A 25710-nucleotide genomic window follows, 5' to 3' on the forward strand; every position below is an offset into this window, starting at 1 on the left:
TTCCCAACACACTGTGATTCTAGATCAAAGGCTGGAGATGTGTTTTGTCTCTGTTTCTATCTCTTTTAGCAGGGCCCTGCAAATATCTTCCACTCCTACACTGCCATCTCTTTATTTCTCGTCTCTTTCATCTTGCAAACCTGCAGTTCCTTCTTTCCCAAAAATATCTCCAGAAACAGCAACTTAGAATTGGTTGCACTCTAGAAATGTTTACCAGAAGGAAATCCATGAATATGTGTATATACTGGAATTTCACATAGTAAAAAAGTTTTTCAAGGGAAGAAACGGTCTTTGTATCCCCTCAGCCAAGCATTGGCCCATGAGCTTAGGCAATTCTTAGTATTTATTATTGAACAAATTAGGAAACTTCAGAAGTTGGCACAGAAGTAGTGGTTTATCATGTGTGGCAGACTGTAAGTTCTGAGATAGATTAAGAAAAGAAATTCTTATCTGTAGAGGGGGACTTGCTACTCATTTGATTGGATTAATTTTGAGAAAAGTCCTAGGATGTGTTTAGTTCTAAAACTTTGATTATAAAAAAGAAAGAAGTGGGTCATGAGTTGGTGAGATATTGAATAGCTAAGAAAAAAACAATATTTTTAGGTGAGGTAAAAGAAATAAAGGGAAACAACAGAATTGGAAAGAGTAGAGATCTCTTCAAGAAAATTAGAGATACCAAGGGAACATCTCATGCAAAGATGGGCTTGATAAAGGACAGAAATGGTATGGACCTAACAGAAGCAGAAGATATTAAGAAGAGGTGGCAAGAATACACAGAAGAACTGTACAAAAAAGATCTTCACGACCAAGATAATCATGATGATGTGATCACTTACCTAGAGCCAGACATCCTGGAATGTGAAATCAAGTGGGCCTTAGAAATCATCACTACGAACAAAGCTAGTGGAGGTGATGGAATTCCAGCTGAGCTGTTTCAAATCCTGAAAGATGATGCTGTGAAAGTGCTGCACTCAATATGCCAGCAAATTTGGAAAACTCAACAGTGGCCACAGGACTGGAGAAGGTCAGTTTTCATTCCAATCCCAAAAAAAGACAATGCCAAAGAATGCCCAAACTACTGCACAATTGCACTCACCTCACACACTAGTAAAGTAATGCTCAAATTCTCCAAGCCAGGCTTCAGCAATATGTGAACTATGAACTTCCAGATGTTCAAGCTGGTTTTAGAAAAGGTAGAGGAACCGGAGATCAAATTGCCAATATCCGCTAGATCATGGAAAAAGCAAGAGAGTTCCAGAAAAATGTCTATTTCTGCTTTATTGACTATGCCAAAGCCTTTTGACTATGTGGATCACAAGAAACTGTGGAAAATTCTGAAAGAGATGGGAATACCAGACCACCTGACCTGCCTCTTATATGCATGTCAGGAAGCAACAGAACTGGACATGGACCAACAGACTGGTTCCAAATAGGAAAGGGAGTACGTCAAGGCTGTATATTGTCACCCTGCTTATTTAACTTCTCTGCAGAGTACATCATGAGAAATGCTGGGCTGGAAGAAGCAGAAGCTGAAATCAAGATTGCCGGGAGAAATATCAATAACCTCAGATATGCAGATGACACCACCCTTATGGCAGAAAATGAAGAGGAACTAAAAAGCCTCTTGATGAAAGTGAAAGAGGAGAGTGAAAAATTTGGCTTAAAGCTCAACACTCAGAAAAGGAAGATCATGGCATCCAGTCCCATCACTTCATGGGAAATAGATGGGGAAACAGTGTCAGACTTTATTTTTTGGGGCTCCAAAATCACTGCAGGTACTGATTGCAGCCATGAAATTAAAAGACGCTTACTCCTTGGAAGAAAAGTTATGACCAACCTAGATAGCATATTGAAAAGCAGAGACATTCCTTTGCCAACAAACGTCCATCTAGTCAAGGCTATGGTTTTTCCACTCGTCATGTACGGATGTGAAAGTTGGACTGTGAAGAAAGCTAAGCGCCGAAGAATTGATGCTTTTGAACTGTGGTGTTGGAGAAGACTCTTGAGAGTCCCTTGTACTGCAAGCAGATCCAACCAGTCCATTCTAAAGGAGATCAGTCCTGGGTGTTCTTTGGAAGGAATGATGCTAAAGCTGAAACTCCAATACTTCGGCCACCTTGCGTGAAGAGTTGACTCATTGGAAAAGACTCTGATGCTGGGAGGGACTAGGGGCAGGAGGAGAAGGGGACGACAGAGGATGAGATGACTGGATGGCATCACTGACACGATGGACATGAGTTTTGGTGAACTCTGGGGTTTGGTGATAAACAGGGAGGCCTGGTGTGCTGCAGTTCATGGGGTCACAGGGAGTTGGACACGACTGAGCAACTGAACTGAACATGAATAAAGGCACTTAGGTGGGAATGAGACGTGTGGTTGTTAAGTATAGGAAGTAAAAAGATCAATGTGGTTAGGACAGAGAGTTTGTATTAGAGAATAGAGGAATTCAGTTGAATCGATGAAAAGCTCATTTTTTAAAAGAAATGTAAACATTTCCAGATGGCAGAAAGCCCTATTTTTCTAATGCAGTATTGTCATTAAAATGATAATTTAACATGAGCTGTGTGATAGTCTTACAACTGAGTGAATTATCTTGAAGAAAAGAACAGTAGGAGAAGGCTTGGAGTGGTAATTTAAAAGTGAAGCAGTGAGAGCTTGGAAGACAGGTGACAGAGAAAATGGGGAGTAAAAGATGAATGTATTAATAGTGAAATTGTGAATTCACTGTGGCCAGTTAAATGGAATACAGAGGTATTTTGAAGTTTTCAAGGGATTCCTAGACAAAGGACAGTCCCTGGATTTTTCAGAGTTTGAGGATCTTTTCCCAAGATAAGCCCTGTTCTTGTTTTAAAAGGTTCATTTAGTTTCTTATTTTTAAATAAGTTGTTGTATTCTTTAGATTTCAGTAGGCTGTTCTCAATTATATTTGACCCTTTTCATTATTAAAGGATAAAAAAGTTCTTTTGAGACCACTTACCTGGATATTAATAAGTCAAATTTTATTTGGGCTTTCATGGTATACTATTAACTTTCAAAGGGAGAGTATTTACTGTAATGATAATTGAGATGCTGATGGGTGCTGTCATGGAAAAAGAGGCACAGAGGAACTAAAAATTAAGAAAAGGGGAAACAAAGTCAAGACACTGGTAGTACTGAGGAAGATGATAAAAATATTAAACCAGGAATATTACAATTTAACAGTGCTCAAGTGCCTGAAAACTACTTCAGTGTTAGAAGTTGTGGGGAAGTATGAGAAGTCAAAAAAGATTTGACTTTCATTATTAGAGAGCGTATATAAAGTATAGTCATGGGTCTTCCCCTGTGACTTTTTTTTTTTAATTCACCAAAAAAAGAAGAAAGAAACTGTATAGCAAATACCTCTTACAACCATGCCATGATCATACTTCCTCTGAAAGTGAAAATTGTTCAGCTGTGTCCGACTCTGCGACCTCATGGACAATACAGTCCGTGGAATTCTCCAGGTCAGAGTACTGGAATGGGTAAGCCTTTCCCTTCTGCAGAGGATCTTCCCGACCCAGAAATCAAACTGTGGTCTCTTGCATTGCAGGTGGATTCTTTACCAACTGAGCTATGAAAGCCAAATTAATATGAGACATTTACTGTGTGATCAAGAAAAGTGAGGTGATTTTGATGGTAGAAGTATCAAACTTTATTAGCTTGTTCACATTGTTTAGAATATACCATTGATGCTTTAAGGGGACAGCTTTTGCCTCCCACTGGGTATTTGGTAATATCTGAAGATTTTTGGTTGTCACAGTTTGGATAGGGGGTGCTTATTAGCATCTAGTGGGTAGAGCAAGGATGCTATTGAACAGTTCATAGGACAGTCCCCCATAACAGAGTCCAAAATGCCAGTAGTGCCAAGATTGAGTAGCCCTGGAGTATGGGAGTAAGCAGTTTTTTCCCTGGGCAATTTTAAAGACCTGTGTCAATTTATTATTTCTTTTTTTGCAAATCTGACCAGGTATTGCCTTCTGTTAATGCACTTTCTTCCCACAGCTTACAATACACTTGATTGTCACTGTTTTCTTTACTGTGTTCGCATCCTCAGGCTAGGTCTTGGGCTTCCCAGGTGGTGCTAGGGACCTTGGTGGCTCAGATGGTAAAGAATCTGCCTGCAGTGTGGGAGACCTGGGTTTGATCCCTGGGTTGGGAAGATCCCCTGGAGAAAGGAATGGCAATCCACTCCAGTATTCTTGCCTAGAGAATTCCATGGACAAGGAACCTGGTGGCTACAGTCCACGGGGTTGCAAAGAGTCGGACACAACTGAGCGGTTTCACTTTCTTTCCCAGGTGGCGCACTGGTAAAGAATCTGTCTGCCAATACAAGGAGATGCAAGAGATACAGGTTTGATCCCTGGGTTGGGAACATCCCCTGGAGAAAGAAATGGCAGTCCCCTCTAGTATTCTTGCCTGGAAAATTCCATAGACAGAGGAGCCTGACAGGCTACAGTCCAAGGAGTCGCAAAGAGTTGGACACTACTGAGCACGTGCATCTTGGGTACTTTGATTAGATGCACTTTGATTTCCAAATTCTGAGGGCCTTTTGATGTAATTTCTGAAGTACTTTCTTTTGTAAGAAGACTTTTTCATGTGCTTCAGGTCCTAGGTCTGGGTTGCGCTAGTTCTTGAATCCAGGTTTTATTCTAGTGATGTTTAAATGTTCTTATTTTTTTCTTTTTTTCAACATTATTTAAAACTGTTGTAATCTTTCTTTTGTGTGTGTGTGTGCACATCACGCACACGTGCTCAGTTGTTCAGTCTTGTCTGACTCTTTGCGACTTTATAGACTGTAGCCTGCCAGGCCCCTCTGTCCATGGGATTCTCCAGACAAGAATACTGGAGTGGGTTGCCATGCCCTCCTCCAGGGCGTCTTCTCTACCCAGGGATCAGACCCACATCTCCTGCATTGCAGGCAAATTCTTTACCACTAAGCCACTTGGATATACAGGTATATTTAAATGAAATACTTCACTCCTAGAAAAGCTGTATAAGAGTTATTTCTTTTAGAATGATTTTATCCCTGCTTATAGATAAAGATTACCATAACTACAACATTACATTTAACAGCTGCATACAAAAAGCTATTTTAAAAGGTATTATAATTATAATGGCTTTATAATGATAAGTGAAAACATTAAGAACCAATTTTTTTCCCTTAGCCTATCTCAATTTGATGTTGATTTAAACATATTGATCATTTAGTAAAGTACAAGTGCCATGTGCCTGTGTATACACTGACCCTTGAATGACATGGTAGATGGTGGGGTGGAGGGGCTGGGAATCTGTGGCTAATTTATTGTTGGCCCTCTGTATCTAGAGTTCTTTGGTACCTGTGAATTCAACCAACCATGGATTGGGTAGTACTGTAGTATTTTCTGTTAAAAAATACCCATGTTTAAGTGGTCCTACACAGTTCAAAGCCCCATTGTTCAAGGGTCAGCTGTACTAGCTACTCTGTGTATGAAAAGAATAGGGAGGAAAAGCAAAAGTACAGAGCAGTTATGTAGTAGTCAGGATGTGGTGGATCCATATTGTGTTTATGTAGTCTATGCATGTGTGTGTGTTGAAAATTTATCTCTGAGAAGTGAAGTTCTGGAGTAAGTATAGGTTTTATTTTTTTGTAGTAAATATTTTCTGTCTACTTCTAGTATGTATCACTTATGTCTTAATCTTCCATTTTCATCTGTGCAGATGTTTTGTTAATTGGCCTTCCATCAGTCTAAAACTGATCTGCCTCATTGACCTGTTAAAAGGACATTCACTTGTCTATTAAGTGACATATTCTGGAACTGCACAACAGAAACATCTACCCCCCTGCTTCAAACGTGCAAACTTATTGCTTTGAGTCTTGACTCCTTCCTTGGGCGTCTGTCAGCCATGGAGAGAATTGCAGTTGCAGCTGTTGTCTCACAAGAGAGGTTTTGGGTCCTCACTGCATAAGCACACAGCCAGCATCAATGGAGAAGGCAATGGCAACCCACTGCAGTACCCTTGCCTGGAAAATCCCGTGGACAGAGGAGCCTGGTAGGCTGCAGTCCATGGGGTCGCGAAATGTCAGACACGACTGAGCGACTTCACTTTAACTTTTCACTTTCCTGCATTGGAGAAGGAAATGGCAACCCACTCCAGTGTTCTTGCCTGGAGAATCCCAGGGATGGCAGAGCCTGGTGGGCTGCCGTCTATGGGGTCGCACAGAGTCAGACACAACTGAAGCAACTTAGCAGCAGCATCGATAACTCTGTTTTAATTCAGGAGATGTTTTAGCTAAGAAATATTTAAATGCTTGCAGAGACTACTCTTCTGAGTCTAAGAATTCCAGGGTAGTCTGATGCACTGCTTTTATCCTTGGTGTGCTGAACCACCCACTTTATCTGAAGGGAAGGATTGATGTTGACTGATAAACAGGACAGCTCTCCCTCTCTTTACTTATTTATATAAATTTATTTTTAATTTTTGAAAATTCTAATCTTAATGATAAGCAATTAAAATAACACAAAAGGATGAATGTACAATGAAAGTTTAAAATTTTTCTGTTCCCAGTCTTACTTCATGGAGCTATTCATTGATAACAGTTTCGAATTGAGTCATATCAGTAAAGTGTCTCTCAACAATTGGTGTTTGGCATTTTGGGCAGCACTGTACTTTGTCATGTGGGATCGTGCTGAACACCACTTAGTGTTCAGTGCCCCTGTTCTCTGCCATAGCCATTGGAGTATGAAAGATGCCTTCACACGTTTCCAAATGCTCTTGGGGAGGGGAATGGTATTGGTCCTGGGTGAGAGTATTGTAAAGTTTAAAATTACACTGTGTATCTGAGAAAATATGTCTATTTTTTCAACTTTATTGACTCTACTATGAAAGAAGAATATTTGAGCACACATGCACTTCTCATGGGAGGCCCAGAAAAAAATTCACTTGGGAAGAACTGTGCTTACTTCTAATGGCTTAGATTACTGTGGTTTTTCAGTCTTACCTGCTTTCCTTCATGACAGCATTACTCTTGTGTTCTCAGCTACCTGTCTTTTTTTCTTTTCTCCTCTTGAGTGTTTTTTTGTGTGTGTGTGTGTGATTTTTCAAATGGCCAGCTCATGCTTGGTTGAGTTTTATGCAGGGGATTCTGTGCAGTCTGGTTAGGGGGCACATTCCTCAAGGGAAGATTTGCTAAGGATTTTCTTGGGCACCTCTGTAATTTTTCTGCTTGGAGTTTTCTGAATTAAGTAGGTATATGGGAACTCTGAATGCTGGAGAGTAGGCTGTGGTTGCAAATTCTTGGGTTGTATTGCCCCGTAATATGGTGTTCAAGCTGAAAAAGGCTCACATCCTCATTGTCTTCCTTAGCCAACAGGTATATCTTTAGCCAAGTGGGGTTAGTCTTGTATGGTTCCTGCTCTATATGGAGGAGTCTAAGTTGACAGTTCTTTTTAAACAAACCAAGGCCTAAACTGCTGCTCCTGAACTAGGAGCTGAATCTGCGAACCCTTTGTGCAGCCACAACTCAAGCACGTGCTTACCAGTTTTTCATCCTCTTCATATTGGCCCTTGGGGAGTTTCTTGAGCACTAGCTGTTGTACTTGAGAGGATGTTTGGGATATTTTGGTTAGCGTTTCTAGGCATTTTGTGAGAGAATGATTTCCAGATTTTAAAGTCCATCTTTTTGTTGGACATGCAAGCATCTTCACCTACTTTCTGACTTCTAGTATTTCCTGAAATTTCTGGTATTTAATCTCTCATTTCTCTTTCATCTACCTCGAGTAATATTTCTATTCTTTTTAAAAAGCATGTATTCTGTCATTTCAGTGAGTCCTCAGGAGGGAGACAGTGTAGACGTGTGTGCTCGGCCTTCCTTTGTTTCTGGAAGCTTGTCACATATTTTTTAGGTCCAAGTCCATCAGTGCTAACTGACCTGATGAAAACTAAATCTCTATAAATGCCTATTCATTTAACTGCATTTTTCTTTTTAAAATTTGAATGTAAAAAGCATGATGTTTAGCTATAAAAGAGGTGAAAGGACAGGGATGAAGGATGAAGTTCAGGTCATTAACTGTGCAATTGAGCAGGGCCTCCCTGGGGTGGGAAGCAGCATGGGGATCTTACCATGAAGTCTAAATGTATAAGGGAAAAATTACAACAATGAAAAACCACAATTTTTTAAATTTTGTGCAATAAATGTTAACTGCAGTACATTTGGCATAATAATAAGAGTTAGAGTTCAAAGATAAATAAGATGCTATTTCAGCCCTCAGAGAACCCACTAATTTGTGGTAAAGACAGACATGTAAATGAAAATCCAGTCACTTCTCATTATTCATTCTTTGTGGTAGTTTTGTTCTGTAAGTCTCTTTGCACACTGAATTGGGGAACACTGAGCCATTGTCTCTAGGCTAGAAGGGGGTTAGGTTCCTGCAAGCCCCTGGTCACGTCTTCATTAACTGGTCAGCACATAACCTTGCTTTCTGTACGTTGCTGTTTAAAGACATCTTGATCCATATCTATCTATCTATCTATATCTATTAATATATGTGTGTGTATATACTTGATTCATTAACAGTGAATAGCCAACAGCACTGTAATTTCATGCCTAAAGGAAGCTCTTCAGAGACTTGTATTTTCTCTGCAAGGCACATCACCCTGCTGCTTTGTGGTTAGAAACACTGGACAGCACTTATGCACTATGCTTGGGGGACATTTCAGACAGTGAGATAAGCACAGAAATGTGAAAAACATGACACTAGATAAGCCATAAAAAGGATACCTGTTTTTGGTGTGAGAGCTGAAACAAGAAAGCAGAGTGTTGCCTCATTAAACCTAAGCTGGGGATGCACACACTTAGGCATGTCGTTTTTGCTGCTTAGTGTCTTCATATGACAACAAAAGCACTGTGCATTTTGACTTTGGCGTTAAAGATAAGTTTTATCAAGTGGGCAAATTCCCAAATACAGACTCCATGAATAATTAGGACCAAATGTACTATGGTGTAAGTGCTGTATGTTCTACCCTAGAAACTGCTAGGATGGGTCAGGAAAGGCTTCACCATTAAGGTGAAGTTACAGCAGTATGAAGCCACAGGCTTATGGATAGCAAATGGCCTGGTGTGGCTGGAATTAAAAGGACCTCTTTAAGGAGGAGCAAGAGAGGATGTTTGAACAGGTCAAGGAGTGGGGGGATATGAGGTCCTTATGCCATGTTAAGTAATTTGAATTTTATAGGTGATGAGGAGCCAGAGAATGATTTTAACCAGGGAGAAACATGGTCATATTGTATTTTGGAAAGTTCACTCTGATGGTGGTATCAGGAGTAGGTGAAGTCAGAAAAAAAAATAGATTTTAGAAGTTAAGATGAGAGTATGAACTAAGGAAGTGACAGTGGAGATAAAGAAAAAGGGATGTGTTTGTAAGATATGTAAGATAATAGATTGAAAAGCCTTGGTGGCAGATTCAGTTCAGTTCAGTCTCTCAGTCGTGTCCCACTCTCTGTGACCCCATGGACCACAGCACGGCAGGCTTCCCTGTCCATCACCAACTCTTGGAATTTGCTCAAACTCGTGTTCATTGAGTCGGTGATACCATCTTACCGTCTCGTCTTCTGTTGCTCCTTCTCCTCCTGCCTTCAGTCTTTCCCAGCTTCAGGGTCTTTTCTAAAGAGTCAATTCTTTGCATCAGATGGCCAAAGTATTGCTTCATCTTCACCATCAGTCTTCCCAATGAATATTCAGGACTGATTCCCTTTAGGATTGACTGGTTTGATCTCCTTGCAGTCCAAGGAACTCTCAGGAGTCTTCTCCAACACCATAGTTCAAAAGCATCAGTTCTTCAGAGGTACTGGGAATAAAGGAAGTTGAACATGTATACCTCGGTGCCATTAACTGAAATAGGGAATACTAGAGGGTGACCAGATTTAGGAAGTAATTTGAGTTTTGGGCATGTTGAGTATGATCATTGTGTTTGTAGGATATCTTTACAGAGATTAAGCAAGAAGTATAATCTTAAACCCAGAAGACAGAGCTTTGAGAGACATTAGATGTGGGAACCCTTTGGATGGTTTTGGCAGAAGAGTAACAATCTGTGTATGTTTTAAATGATTGCTCTAGCTAATCTAGAGAATATTGTTGAGAACTGGAGTGAGAGCTGGGGATCAACTGAATGACTACTGAAATAAATGAGCAACAGATGGTGGTGGCTTGGACTAAAGTGACAGCAGTGGAGGGGTACAAAGTTGGGTTTTGAGTCATTACCTCTGTCATGGCTGAATTTAAAAACCACTTTATCATTGGATCTGCTTTGATTCCGTATATATGTGTATGTGTACTCCAAGCTGCTTCAGTTGTGTCCAACTCTGTGTGACCGTATGGACTGTAGCCTGCCAAGGCCCCTCTATCTGTGGGATTCTCCTGGCAAGAATACCAGAGTAGGTTGCTATGCCCGCCTCCAGGGTATCTGTCCGACCCAGGGATTGAACCCACGTCTCTTATGTCTCCTGCATTGGCAGATGGATTCTTTACCTCTAGTGCCACATGTAACTGCATATATAATACATGTTATCTTGAAAAAACTATCATTGAAATTTATTCTGGAAATCTAGTTTGGGGTATACTAAAAAAGATTCAAGTTTGCATATTTAATATAATCAGGCACTGATACTGTCGTTGTATTTCATGTTTATTAGTGCTTATTGTATAAAAAACACTTCTGGACAGTTCCACTGGTTCAGTTATAATTCTGCATATTTTCTTATAATACGGCAGTGGAGCTTTAAGCAACTTTACTAATTAGTGACTAGGTCAGAAAAAATGTATTAGAAGCTGCGCTACTGCATTGTGAAAGTAAATTAGGAATTGCACTCACTATTTGAGCTATTAAAAAAAAAAAAACCAACTCTGTGGATCTAGTTTTTCTCTGGATGAGCTCAGTACTTTAACGAGGATACTTCCTGGACACAGCATGGAGCTGGGCCCAGAGTAAGAAAAGAAGAGATTAGTTGACCAGTTAAGAGACTTTTAATATAGTCTAGACAAGAGAAGAGATACAAACTGTAAATCAAAGATGAGAGATCAGAAACTGTGATAGGGTGAATATTTGAGACTTTGTGTAGTAGAATGAGAAGGACTTGGAGAATTTGATGTCAGGATTAAGGAGAATTAAAAAAAATCAAAATTCTGAGATTTTAAGCTTTGGAAAATGGTTGGATGGTGATATCATAATAATAAGAGCTAGAATCTGTAGGATGAGTGAATAGTTTTGAAAATGGTAAATTAAAGACACCATCTTTGGAGTTCCCAGGGGAAGTACATTAGAAGACAGTTGGAGAACAGTGAGTCCTGTAACTAAGATTTGAAAATTCTGTTCACATAGAATTTGGTTGAAGTCCTAAAAGTGAGTAAGGTCACTCATAAAGGAATGAAATCTAAGAAAGACCAACAGGAGTGAATGTGGACAGAATATGTGATTGATTTTTCAGTTCAGTTCAGTCGCTCAGTTGTGTCCGACTCTTTGCGACCCCATGAATCGCAGCACGCCAGGCTTCCCTGTCCATCACCAACTCCCCGAGTTCACTCAAACTCATGTCCATCGAGTCAGTGATGTCATCCAGTCATTTTATCCTCTGTCTTCCCCTTCTCCTCCTGCCCCCAATCCCTACCAGCATCAGGATCTTTTCCAGTGAGTCAATGCTTTGCATGAGGTGGCTAAAGTACTGGAGTTTCAGCTTCAGCATCAGTCCCTCCAGTGAATACCCAGGATGGATCTCCTTTAGGATGGGCTGGTTGGATCTCCTTGCAGTCCAAGGGACTCTCAAGAGTCTCCTCCAACACCACAGTTCAAAAGCATCACTTCTTCAACACTCAGCTTTCTTCACAGTCCAACTCTCACATCCATACATGACCACTGGAAAAACCATAACCTGACTAGACGGACCTTTGTTGGCAAAGTAATATCTCTGCTTTCCAATATGCTATCTAGGTTGGTCATAACTTTTCTTCCAAGGAGTAAGCGTCTTTTAATTTCAAGGCTGCAGTCACTATCTGCTGTGATTTTGGAGCCCCCCCAAAATAAAGACTGACACTGTTTCCACTGTTTCCCCATCTGTTTGCCATGAAGTGATGGGACTGGATGCCATGATCTTCGTTTTCTGAATGTTGAGCTTTAAGCCAACTTTTTCACTCTCCTCTTTCACCTTCATCAAGAAGCTTTTTAGTTCCTCTTCATTTTCTGCCATAAGGGTGGTGTCATCTGCATATCTGAGGTTATTGATATTTCTCCTGGCAATCTTAATTCCAGCTTCTGCTTCTTCCAGCCCAGGGTTTCTCATGAAGTACTCTGCATATAAGTTAACAAAGTAGGGTGACAGTATACAGCCTTAACATACTCCTTTTCCTATTTGGAACCAGTCTGTTGTTCCATGTCCAGTTCTAACTGTTGATTCCTGACCTGCATATAGGTTTCTCAAGAGGCAGGTCAGGTGGTCTGGTATTCCCATCTCTTTCAGAATTTTCCACAGTTTCTTGTGATCCACACAGTTAAAGGCTTTGGCATAGTCAATAAAGCAGAAATAGATGTTTTTCTGGAACTCTTCTTGCTTTTTCGATGATCCAGCAAATGTTGGCAATTTGATCTCTGGTTCCTCTGCCTTTTCTAAAACCGGCTTGAACATCTGGAAGTTCACAGTTCACATATTGCTGAAGCCTGGCTTGGAGAATTTTGAGCATTACTTTACTAGCATGTGAGATGAGTGCAATTGTGTGGTAGTTTGAGCATTCTTTGGCATTGCCTTTCTTTGGGATTGGAATGAAACCTCACCTTTTCCAGTCCTGTGGCCACTGTTGAGTTTTCCAAATTTGCTGGCATGTTGAGTGCAGCACTTTCACAGCATCATCTTTCAGGATTTGAAATAGCTCAACTGGAATTCCATCACCTCCACTAGCTTTGTTCGTAGTGATGCTTTCTAAGGCCCACTTGATTTCACATTCCAGGATGTCTGGCTCTAGATGAGTGATCACACCATCATGATTATCTGAGTCATGAAGATCTTTTCTGTACAATTCTTCTGTGTATTCTTGCCACCTCTTCTTAATATCTTCTGCTTCTGTTAGGTCCATACCATTTCTCTCCTTTATCAAGCCCATCTTTGCATGAGATGTTCCCTTGGCATCTCTAATTTTCTTGAAGAGGTCTCTAGTCTTTCCCATTCTGTTGTTTTCCTCTATTTCTTTGCATTGATCACTGAGGAAGGCTTTCTTATCTCTTCTTGCTCTTCTTTGGAACTCTGCATTCAGATGCTTATATCTTTCTTTTTCTCCTTTACTTTTCGCTTCTCTTCGTTTCACAGCTATTTGTAAGGCCTACCCCGACAGCCATTTTGCTTTTTTGCATTTCTTTTCCATGGGGATGGTCTTGATCCCTGTCTCTTGTACAGTGTCATGAACCTCCTTCCATAGTTCATCAGGCACTCTGTTTATCAGACCTAGTCCCTTAAATCTATTTCTCACTTTCACTGTATAATCATAAGGGATTTGATTTAGGTCATACCTAAATGGTCTTGTGGTTTTCCCCACTTTCTTCAATTTAAGTCTTAATTGGCAACAAGGAGTTCATGATCTGAGCCTCAGTCAGCTCCTGGTCTTGTTTTTGCTGACTGTATACAGCTTCTCCATCTGTGGCTGCAAAGAACATAATCAGTCTGATTTCAGTGTTGACCATCTGGTGATGTCCATGTGTAGAGTCTTCTCTTGTGTTGTTGGAAGAGGATGTTTGCCTTGACCAGTGCGTTCTCTTGGTAAAACTCTATTAGCCTTTGCCCTGCTTTATTCTGTACTCCAAGGCCAAATTTGCCTATTACTCCAGGTGTTTCTTGACTTCCTACTTTTGCATTTCAATCCCCTATAATGAAAAGAACATCTCTTTTGGGTGTTAGTTCTAAAAAGTCTTGTTAGTTCTAAAAGGTCTTGTAGGTCTTCATAGAACTGTTCAACTTCAGCCTCTTCAGCATTACTGGTTGGGGCATAGGCTTGGAATACCGTGATGTTGATGGTTTGCCTTGGAAACGAACAGAAATCATTCTGTTGTTTTTGAGATTGCATGCAAGTACTGCATTTCAGACTCTTTTGTTGACCATGATGGCTACTCCATTTCTTCTAAGGGATTCCTGCCCACAGTAGTAGATATAATGGTCATCTGAGTTAAATTCACCCATTCCAGTCCATTCTAGATCCCTGATTCCTAGAATGTCAATATTCACTCTTGCCATCTCCTTTTTGACCACTTCCAATTTGCCTGGATTCATGGACCTGACATTCCAGGTTCCTATACAATATTGCTCTTTACAGCATCGGACCTTGCTTCTATCACCAGTCGCATCCACAACTGGGTATTGGTTTTACTTTGGCTCCATCCCTTCATTCTTTCTGGAGTTATTTCTCCACTGATCTCCAGTAGCATATTGGGCATCTACCAACCCGGGTAATTCCCCTTTCAATATCCTATCATTTGCCTTTTCATACTGTTCATGGGGTTCTCAAGGCAAGAAAACTGAAGTGGTTTGCAGTTCCCTTCTCCAGTGGACTACATTCTGTCAGACCTCTCCACCATGACCCACCCATCTTAGGTGGCCCCACATGGCATGGCTTAGTTTCATTGGGTTAGACAAGGCTGTGGTCCTAGTGTGATCAGATTGGCTAGTTTTCTGTGATTATGGTTTCTGATGCCCCCTCACAACACCTACCATCTTACCTGGGTTTCTCTTACCTTGATCGTGGGGTATCTCTCCACAGCTGCTCCAGCAAAGTGCAGCCGCTGCTCCTTACCTTGGATGAGGGGTATCTCCTCACGGCCGCCCCTCCTGACCTTGAACGTGGAGTAGCTCCTCTCAGCCCTCCTTTGCCCACGCAGCCGCCGCTCCTTGGACTTGGGATTGCTCCTCTTGGCCACCTCCCCTGATTTTCAGTTAGCTTGTTGCTAAACATAAGAAGTTTGAGGAAAGTGGTGGCTAGGGAAGCCAGATAGCAGTGCTGAGAATGGGAAGGTAGAGCATTGAAGAAGAGATGTCCAGGGTGACTACTCTTTAGAGAAGCTTGGTGTGTGTGGGGAAAAGGAGAGACAGGAAGATGTGACTCAAAAGGGAAATCAGTTCAGTTCAGTCGCGTCACTCAGTCGTGTCCGACTCTTTGCGACCCCATGAATCGCAGCACACCAGGCCTCCCTGTCCATCACCAACTCCTGGAGTTTGCTCAGACTCACATCCATCAAATCAGTGATGCCATCCAGCCATCTCATCCTCTGTCATCCCCTTCTCTTCCTGCCCCCAATCCCTCCCAGCATCAGAGTCTTTTCCAATGAGGCAACTCTTCCCATGAGGTGGCCAAAGTACTGGAGTTTCAGCTTTAGCATCATTCCTTCCAAAGAAATCCCAGGGCCGATCACCTTCAGAATGGACTGGTTGGATCTCCTTGCAGTCCAAGAGACTCTCAAGAGTCTTCTCCAGAAAGGGAAATGGGTTCAAATTTAAAATATTATCACTGAAAGATGAGGAAGATGTTAATATTTATAAATGTGGATGTTACAAATGAAGAAAACATACTGAAGTAACAGGAGAGGGATAGCCCATGGGTCATGGTCCTGCAGTGGGTGGGAGGGACTTGATTCATCACACAGACAGCAGCTTCATAAAGGAGGAAGGCCATATTTTCTTGTGAGATTTGAGAAAAAGAGGTTAGAAATGGTGCTAATATAGTTGATTCTACAAGTGGAGGGTAATTTCAGTAAATCATAAATGATAACCTCTTCTCCCTTCTGACAACATCATTTGCTGACTTGGGTAGTAAATATTTGAAATAGAGAATGTGAGAGAACCAAGGGACAAGTAGTAGAGGCATGCAGCAGTACTTGGGACTTTGCTGATTTGGAGAGAAATAGGGAAGTTTCGGAGAAGGCAATGGCACCCCACTCCAGTACTCTTGCCTGGAAAATCCCATAGTCGGGGGAGCCTGGTAGGCTGCAGTTCATGGGGTTGCGAAGAGTCGGACACGACTGAGCGACTTCACTTTCACTTTTCACTTTCATGTATTGGAGAAAGAAATGGCAACCGACTCCAGTGTTCTTGCCTGGAGAATCCCAGGGACAGGGGAGCCTGGTGGGCTGCCGTCTGTGGGGTCACACAGAGTTGGACACGACTGAAGCAACGTAGCAGCAGCAGCAGCAGGGAAGTTTAGGACTTCCCTGTTGGCTCAGATGGTAAAGCGTCTGCCTACAATGTGGGAGACCTGAGTTTGATCCCTGGGTTGGGAAGATCCCCCGGAGAAGGAAATGACAACCCACTCCAGTACTCTGGAAAATCCCATGGACGGAGGAACCTGGTAGGCTACAGTCCATGAGGTCGCAAAGAGCAACTTCACTTTCATTTTCTTTCTGGGAAGTTTGAGCATACTGCAAAACCTGGGATAAGAATAGGATTGAGGGCACTGAATAGAAGGAAAGCTCCCTGGAGATCAGAGGTGAAGACAAATTTGATTTACAGATAATTTTGTTTAGGGCTACCTGTATTAAAATGAGTGTAGGCGAGTTATAGCCAGGCTCCTGGGTAAATCTTTTCACTAAGTCTAAATGTAAACTACACCATTAATGCAATTTTACCAAACCAAGCATATGAAGGAAATTCTGTTACAGAAGAAAACTGTCATTATAGAAGAGGACTTGTAAAAATTTTCTGCAGTATTTGAAACAGTATTTTTATCTAACCTTTTGAAATTTTATGAGACACAAATTACCATATTTCTAGTTCATTTTGTTACCAGCATTCTCAAAACATGGTATCCAGCTCTTTAACGGCTAGAACTGAAGGGCTGGCAAGGATATCCAGTTGTGTCTAGTGTTTATGCTTCCTATAGGGAAAATTGCAATGAGAAAAAGTCTAAAATAGTACTGGCATTCAGTTGTCATTTTATCTATTTAGAGTATTCTTTCACCACTTTGAACATATTGCATGTTCCTCAAGTTTCTTACAACCAGAAAGTCTTCCAAATAAGAAATGTGAGGTTAAAGCCTAAAATAATCTTTGCATTTGGGCTGAAAATATGGCTGCTCTCACTGAGGTAGAACTTCTTTGGCCTTTCTGAATTTCTAAAACTTTAAAAATTAGCAAGCTATTCTATGCAGAGTTTCTATCTCAACATATAACATGAAGTTTTCTAATTTTATAGATTATGTTTGATGTTGCTTCCCATAACTCCCTATGTGGGGAAACTGTGCTCTCCATCTTCTTACCTGAGCATTCCTGCGCAGAAGAGCTGGTTGAGTGGCATTATATGTTTGAGAAGAGACTGTTTCCTTATTCTTTTTCATCATCAATAATATATTTTTGTGCTTATTTTTTGGAGAAGGCAATGGCACCCCACTCCAGTACTCTTGCCTGGAAAATCCCATGGATGGAGGAGTCTGGTGTGCTGCAGTCCATGAGATCACTAAGAGTCAGACGCGACTGAGCGACTTCACTTTCACTTTCACACATTGGAGAAGGAAATGGCAACCCAGTCCAGTGTTCTTGCCTGGAGAATCCCAGGGATGGCTGCTGTCTATGGTCGGACAGAGTCGGACATGACTGAAGCGGCATAGCAGCAGCAGCAACATTGCTTATTTTTAATGCAGTGCGTTGTACTTACTTTTAAGTAATGTTTTGCTCAGTGCTTTAAAAGCTGATAAAAGTAAGAGTGAACAACAGCCTGAGTGTGGAGAGAGAGATAAGAATAAAATATTCCAAATTGATAGCTAATTCTTGTAGCTTATAAAAATATTTTTACATAGATCAGTGTCATTTTAGTATAACAGTACTATCTTCTGAATCTTATTTGATTACAAATCGGTGATATTTGAGCCCCAGTTCTGAGTTGGAGTGGAATTAGTGGCATGCAAATAAAGAAAAATGATTTGGGTTGAAATCAGATAAACATAGCAGTAAATAGAAGAAGCAGTTTTTATTATGAGTTAAATAAGATTGATTTTAAAGTTTCCTTTTGTTAAAGTTAAACCTTTACACTTATGAATGCTGAGAAAATACACATCTTTTGGAAATTAGAAATGTTTTTGTAAGTTTTTAAATATTGATTTTAAATGTTATACTTTAATGGAATGTCTACCAAAATATATTTCATGTCTTAGTGATTCCAAAAGAAGAATTTAATGAAGCATATTATCTGAAGACAACTTGGTCTTCCCAGTCTTTTTCACCTTCAAAGAAAGAGTGCTGTTTGTTTTTAACTGCAAGAACAGTTGTAATTGTGATTTTTCTGCATTAAAACTGGTGACTGTTTACACAGAAGAGGTGTATTTTTAGGTAGGTTTTTATAGTAAAATTGTTAATGCATGTATAGGTGAAAGACTGTCTTGCTCTTTTTCTTCCTCCCCAGAGGCCACTACTTTGAACTTTTTAGCTGTTTCTTTTGGCACTTAGCTCCATGTCATTATATGGTCTGCTTATGTGGGTGATATCTTAATTATTTCAGTTTTAACCATTTTTGAAAGATGAGAATTTAGCTCTTTTTCCTACTCTTACTTTCTATGCGTATATACTTCTGATCCTTATTTCTCCCAAAATATTAATATTTTTATTAACTCAATATTTATTAATGGATCCATTAGTAAACTGTAAGGACCTTCTGACATGTTGAGGATGACTCCTTGTTCTCCATACCTCATACACATCCATCACCATCTTGCTGAGAATTACCTTTGCCTTTCTCCTGGATCGTGTCCTCTAGTTGCTTTATCGCACATCTTCCCCTTTTCTATTCTGCCCCTTTGTTACATGCTTGGAGGGCAGCACATCTTTTTTTAAAAAGAAAATTTCTAAGAAAAAGTGTTTGTGGTAGATTCGTTTTATGAAACCTTATAAGCAAGTCTGAAAATTATTTTTAACTGTCCTTGCACTTGACTGATAGTTTAGCAGGGTAAAAAATTTTAGGGTGGAAATGTTTTAAAATTCATCATTGCATTGTCAGTCTCTTTAGATGTCATCATTGAAAAATTCAAAAGCACTTTGATTACTAATTTTTGAAATGTCATTGTAGTTCCCCTGTCTCTGTTGTTCTGAAATTTCACAATGATGTGTCTTGGTATGCCTCTATTTTCATCTATTTCTCTGGGTACAATATGCCCCATTTAGTCTAGGAACTTACTGCTTTGAGTTCTGGAAAATATTAAGTGTTTCATTAATGTTCCCGCCCACCTTCTGTTTTGTCTAATCTTTTTATAACTCCGCTTATTTAGATGCCCCATGTTAGTCCTCTAATTTTTTTCCCTTCTGTTTTTCTACCTTTTTGGTATTTCCCCTAATTTATCTTCCATGATTTCTATTGCATTTTCCATTTCTACTTTTGCAATTTTATTTTAGAAGCTCTTTTGTTTCCCCTGGATGTTCATCTCCTATAGGAGTCTTGTTCTCGTTCCATGAATGCAATATTTTATTTCTCTTAAGAATTTTAATGATTTTCTTTTATCCTTAAATAGTTTTATTACTCCAAGTAGATTGTACCGATTGTTTATTCTAGTCCCCGACATTCATGTTATAGGCTTTCCTCAGTATCTGAGATCCCGAGGTTAATACTCATTTTTAAGAGTACAGAAATAAAACCATTGAGCTCTGTTTGCAGGTTGAGCTTCTCTGTAGCCATTCTGACTGGATTATTTAGGGATAATGCCTTATCTTTCCACTTAGGCTGGTCATGTTCTCTAGAGAAGACTCTTCACATCTTTCTGGAAACTAAAGCCCAGGCTAAAGTATTTTGATAGTCAAGAACGAGAAGCAGGTGGAAAGGTAGTCTCATCACTCAGTCATCCTGTTTTCCATATGGTTTCATTGTCCATTGTCCAGTGGTACTTCTTACCTTACTCCTTCTGGAAGATCTGCCTCTGGTTTTCAGTTCTGCATAGATGAGGGTGAGGGGCAGCAAGTGCCCTGCCAAGAGGGTAGGACTGAACTATTGATAAGTAGTATACATGAAAAACTAAAAAAATAAATGCTAACTTTAAGAAAATAAAACTACCGGAATAGAGAAAGATATCGACAATTTACTAATGAAGCATCTAATGAATACTGACCTAATATTTTCTGAGTCTTCCTATCTGAGTTCCCCTCACCTCAAGTACTTTGGGTCATTCCTCAGCCTTTGAAAGATTTTGTTTTATAAAATGAAATGGTTTTCTGCTTTTCTTGTAATTCATTTAGAGTTTGGCCTCTTGTGTCTGCTAAAGCAGTTAGCCCTTTATCCCTATGTTTTACAGCTTCCAAAGTCAACTTTTTTTCTACATTCTCCACATCTTCATAAAATTTAATGCCTTTAAAATAAAATTACACATATACATCTTTATTAAATTTTAGTGAAATTCTGAGAGCAAAATTAGAAATATTGATATTTGTCCTCAAATAAAAATATTTGTTCATTTTACTTCTACTTTTCTGTTTACTATTCTTTCAACTTTGACACTTAATTTTGTCAAATCCAAATATGCCAAAATGTTGGAGCCTGTTAGAGAGAAGAGTTTCTGCTTTGTAACCATGTTTATTTTTAATTACACTTTGGGTTAAAGGATCTGTGAGGAAGAGCCTCCTTTCGTTTTCCCTTCTGAAAGAAGATTGCTTACTCTACGAGCAACTACAGTCATGCATTCTTTGCTTCAATTTGATTTTTTTCTTTAGAACCCTGCATTGTTAACACAAGAAATGAGTTGGTTCCTTTGGCATACTGGTGCTATTTCAAACTCAATCTAGTCCCCAAGTGACTTTGTATTTTACTTTGGTAAATGTTAGGTGTTGATTATACAAAATTTTGTCCCCAGTCAGAGCTGAAAGCTAGGTGAGGTAAAGGAAAAATAATTCAGAGCATTAGTTAAGAATTTACTAAACATTTGTTGAGTACTTAATATATACAAGGCTCTATACTGGGAACTATAGTGGAAGAGAAAGCTTTTGTACGTGGAAAGGTTTTAATTTTACAAGGAGAAATGAAGAATAAACATGGAATACTTAGTGAATGCTGGAAAACCATTCGTTTAGCTTGTTTTTATCAGATGTTTGTCTTTAAAATCAATTAGAGAATTATGATTAGAAATTGTGAGTGTATGTATTCCCTTTAGATCTTTACTTTGCTTATTAGATGTTATATAATAATAGTCTTTTTTTGGAATTACATAGTATAGAGTGACAGAATTAAAATCTGTATCTGGTACCATTCTTCCTTCAGCATTTCTTGAATTCTTGATAATTGTTTTTTCCACAAAAGATTACTTTAAACAAAGAATATGAGAGAAAAAGATAGGTAATTGAAAAAAAAAAGGAATGATTTTATATTTAATACTTTCCTTTCAGATTTTAGTACATATGTTTGATTCCATGACTATTTACCTTTCACAGTTCAAGGGGAGAGAGAGAATAAAATAGAGTGATGACAAGTATCTTAACCCACTGCTAATCTGTAGCATCCAAGATCCCTAGACCCTTCAGACTGCAGAGAGTTTCTCATGGCTGTTTCTGATTATTAAACTGGAATTTCATTTTAGTCATCTGTGTTTTTAAAAGCATTTACTTTAGTCAGCTGCTGCTCCTGAGCATGTTAAGACTAGCAACTCATTCTCTTCCATCTTACTGAAATTTGCAACTGCCAAGGGTATTTCTGATCCCATTACAGTGTCCAGACACTTGGCATGAGAATAGAAATGATGAGAGATGGCCACTGTTGACCAGTAGGAATTTGTATCTACCCCATTCAGGACTAAAATCATAATAAAGTCATACCACATAGTGACAAGACTGGGACGAAGAACTGTATTTTCTCATACCCAGTGTTCTCTCCACTGACCAGACTAAATTGTTCCATTTTTCTTCATATCTGCTACTTGTTGAAATGCAAGGCTTCAGCGACAGAACCGAGGTCATCATATCCCTGTGTTCTTGGCCAGTCCCTTGCAAAATGTTATCCTTGCAATCTCGGACATTTTCACTCTTTTTTTTTTTTTAAATTTATTTTAATTGGAGGCTAATTACCTTACAATATTGTAGTGGGTTTTGCCATACACTCACGTGAATCAGCCATGAGTGTACATGTGTAAAAGGGAAACTGTTGAGATTGTTTTGTAGAGGGATCATATACGGGAAATGCTGCCTATAATCTGTGATGATAGCTGGAAAAGTGGAGCATGGTTTGGGGCTACTCAGTTAAGCTGAATTCTTGATACATGCTTTTTTTTTTTAATCGTATTGGCTTACCGCTGGCAAGTCTCTTAAACTTTGGGGCCTCATTTTTCTTATCTTTAAAATGGAGATGATAATTATACTCTCTAGCTTACAGCAATTTTTTTCGACTAAAGTGAGATAGAAAATGTAGGAAAAGGTAATAATCTATACATAAGGTGATTATTATTTGAACTTAAGTAGAGCAACACTTAGGAATCTAAGTTAGGGAGAACACAAATATGAATATTAAAGTGACTAATGAAGATGGGAGACAAGAGACAACTAATGTCTGCAGTGGTGTGCAGGCTTGATTCAGTGATGAAGGAGTTTTAAAGAGAAGGGATTGCTAAGATTTTTATACTGACACCCTTTGATGGGTTTAATTAAATTAGCATGTGTAGGTGCCTGTTTATATTAGCAGAAAAATCTAAAAGGACTCTTACAAAAGGGGTTCCTTAAAGCAACAATGATAAGAAATTATTCCTCAGTCACCTAGTACAGATAGAAAAGGTAGTCTGTTTTGTCATTTTACAATTGTGAGAGTTATGGTGTTTTAAGGGAGTAAAAAAAGTTTTCCAACCTGATAAATATTTGTAAGAATCAATATAGAAATTAATTCTTAGTCATCTCATACCAGATACCCAGGAGCCACATGCAGAAACCACAGTTTTCATTGTGTGCATTTATGATTAACAGTGGAAGCTAAGTTATTTTCATTTGTTCCCATAGTGGCTAGAAGGCTCTATTTCCTTTCTGAAATTATTAAGGTTGTGATTAGGGTAAAAATGGAGAAAAAATCTGATTGGTAGGATGAAAATTTAAAAATTAAGAGTGACTGTTAATGAGTTTCATTAATTGTAATGCTTAATTGTAGGCGTTAAAGTGGCTTTGTAACTCAAAGTGCACTTGTTAAAAGTATGGAAAGGTATTTTTTAATGTGACATAGACTGAAATTGCTTACTAGGAAAGAAATCCATGATATAAAGTACAAATTAATACATAAGGCGCAAGGTATTTAAGGGATGAAGTGTTTTATATAAGGAGATTATGTTTGGGGAGACAAAGTCTCATGACTTGAGAGATGAGGCTCAGCATTTTTGCCTAATAAAATCTTGTATATAAGGATGCTTAATTTTATTAGGTAAAGTGGCTTTCATTAATCCTTGTAAGTCTGTACAGAAACTTCTAGGAATCTTCATGATATTGACTCTCCAGATTCACAGTTCATAGTTTGAGCAACTCATTTGTTCAGATATTGTTTTGTTACAGAGATATGGATAAATATACTAATTTTATAGCAATTTTAAGACATTACCAGATGGAGCCAAAAGCCCTTTTCACCAACCCTTCTTTCAATTTTTACTCCTTCCCCAGGGGTAATATGTATTATATCAATACTTTGCTGTATTTCTTTGCAGACATATTCCTCTATATTTCCATATTTGTATCTAACAAAAGGTAAAGTATTGTTTTGTGTGCTTCAGTTCTATGTGTATGACACAATTCTATCTTTATGACACTTGCATTTTTCCACAGAAAAATGTGTTTTGGAGAGCTGTGTCATGTTAGTGTGTGTAGAACCATGTTGTTCTTTTAACTATTGCAGATTATTCACAGGTTGGGGATTTAGCCATTCCCCTGATGAGGAACACTGAGGCTGTTTGTTTTTTCCCCATGTTTTCCAGTAACATCAGGATGCACATCCTAAAAAGTTGCCTCAGAAACAGTGTTGCCAATTACGATGATAATCTTTCACTGGATAAAAAGTCGTGATGATGAAGGCTTAATAGAGTTAAAACTTAGATTTTTTTTTTTTTAATGTTACTGGAATTTCTGGTAATGATGGCAGGAAGAGGCTAACAGTTCTCCTCTGCAAAAAGCAAATAGAAAACCAGACAAAATTGTCAAAAACGTCCACTTAGAGATATTGAAAATTGACCAAAGGCAGTTTAAAAATTGGTCTTGCACAACTGTTACGACTTGGAGTGAGAACAGTGGGCGTCTGTGGCCTTCTAGCCTGGGCCCTTCCCAGATAACCCCTCAGGCTTGCCCTGCTGCCCCCACCGTTCTCAGCTGATGAAAAATGAAAGTTTACGAGCTTGGGACTAGCTAAGAAAACCAGCAGCCCTGCTGCCAAAGAGATGGGGGTGGGGGAGTAACTTGATTCAGGGAAGGGAAGAGAGAAGGGGGACACACATACCTGTGACTCTGCAGATACAAATTGGTGGATTTGGTTGGAAACAGGCAGAGAAAACCTGCTGCCTTGCTAGCTCCAGGTTGTGGACCTGGTTTAGGGTGAGGAGTGGACCAGAGACATTTAATAGAGATATCCCAGAAGTGAGAGAACCATAGAAGGACTGAGATAAGCTCTCCATATAGCTCTGGTTGACTGGGAAACTACATATCTGAAGGGGCAACCCAAGAGAGCCTGACAAAAAGTTTAAACCAAAGGAGACTGGAGAACTGGCTGTGGTGTTGAATGCATTCTCCAATCTGTACACAAGTCAACTGGCAGAGGCTGGACGTCTTACAGGCTTGAGATATTTGAGCACAACCATTGCCCAAGTCATTGGATGACCATTAAGCTGTACAGACACAGGCACACCCAGTAGGAAGCCCGGCTAAAATATAAAAGTAAGAATTAGAAAACTGACCAGAGATGTCCCAACTGAGTACCATGTAGGGAAACTGGTTCTGCAGTTTAAGTTCAGATGAATTACTAAAAGGAGACCCAACATCTATGAAAAATAAAATAAATTACTGTAATATATTAAATGTTCAGTTTTCAAATGGAAACTGCTGGACCTTAGAAAAAAGAAAGAAAATAAAACCCAGGAAAACATGACCCATAATCCTGAGAGTCAGTGGAAACTGAATGAGTGGGCTTGGTGTTGGATATAACAGACTTCAAATTGGCTATTTTTAATATGTCCAAAAAATTAAAGGACAGTATGTTAGCAACACTTAATAGAGAATCTCAATAGAAAAATTAGAAAAGAAAAGTGAGATAGAAGATTTAGATTTGAAAAGGACAATAATTGAAAAGTTCTTTAGATAGGCTCAGTAACAGATTTGAGATGCCAAAGAAAAGGAAGATCAATAAAAAGTGTTCAAAAAGAGAGAGAAAAAAGGAATATTGAGAAAAGTAGACAGAGCCTTGGAGACCTGTGGGACAATGTTAGACATTTTAACATGGATGTAATGAGAGTTCTAGCCAGAAAAGAAGGAGAGAAAGGGACAGAAAAAATATTTGAAGAAATAGTGACACCGCACCACCCCAGGTTTGGTGGACAATAATGACTTAACAAGGGTTTCAGGAAGATGGAGTAAGCACGCTGCACCCTGTCTCTTCTATTGAACGCAGCTTTAAAAACTGGACAGTATACAGGGAGTAGCTATTTGCAGACTCTGAAAAGTCAGTAGTAGCAGGTGGATTGGAGAAGACAGCCAGGATACCATTGAACCAACAGTGAGTTT

At 39.3% G+C, this 25710-nt stretch overlaps 1 protein-coding gene across 6 annotated transcripts in view; it reads left to right on the plus strand.

Annotated features, from left to right (window-relative positions):
- Window positions 1-25710, plus strand: part of MPP6 (membrane palmitoylated protein 6) — a 123881-nt gene that overhangs the window by 11575 nt on the left and 86596 nt on the right. The gene's annotated exons all lie outside the window — the stretch shown is intronic.

This window comes from Capra hircus, chromosome 4 (genome assembly GCF_001704415.2).
Source record: "Capra hircus breed San Clemente chromosome 4, ASM170441v1, whole genome shotgun sequence".
Taxonomy (NCBI): Eukaryota; Metazoa; Chordata; class Mammalia; order Artiodactyla; family Bovidae; genus Capra; species Capra hircus.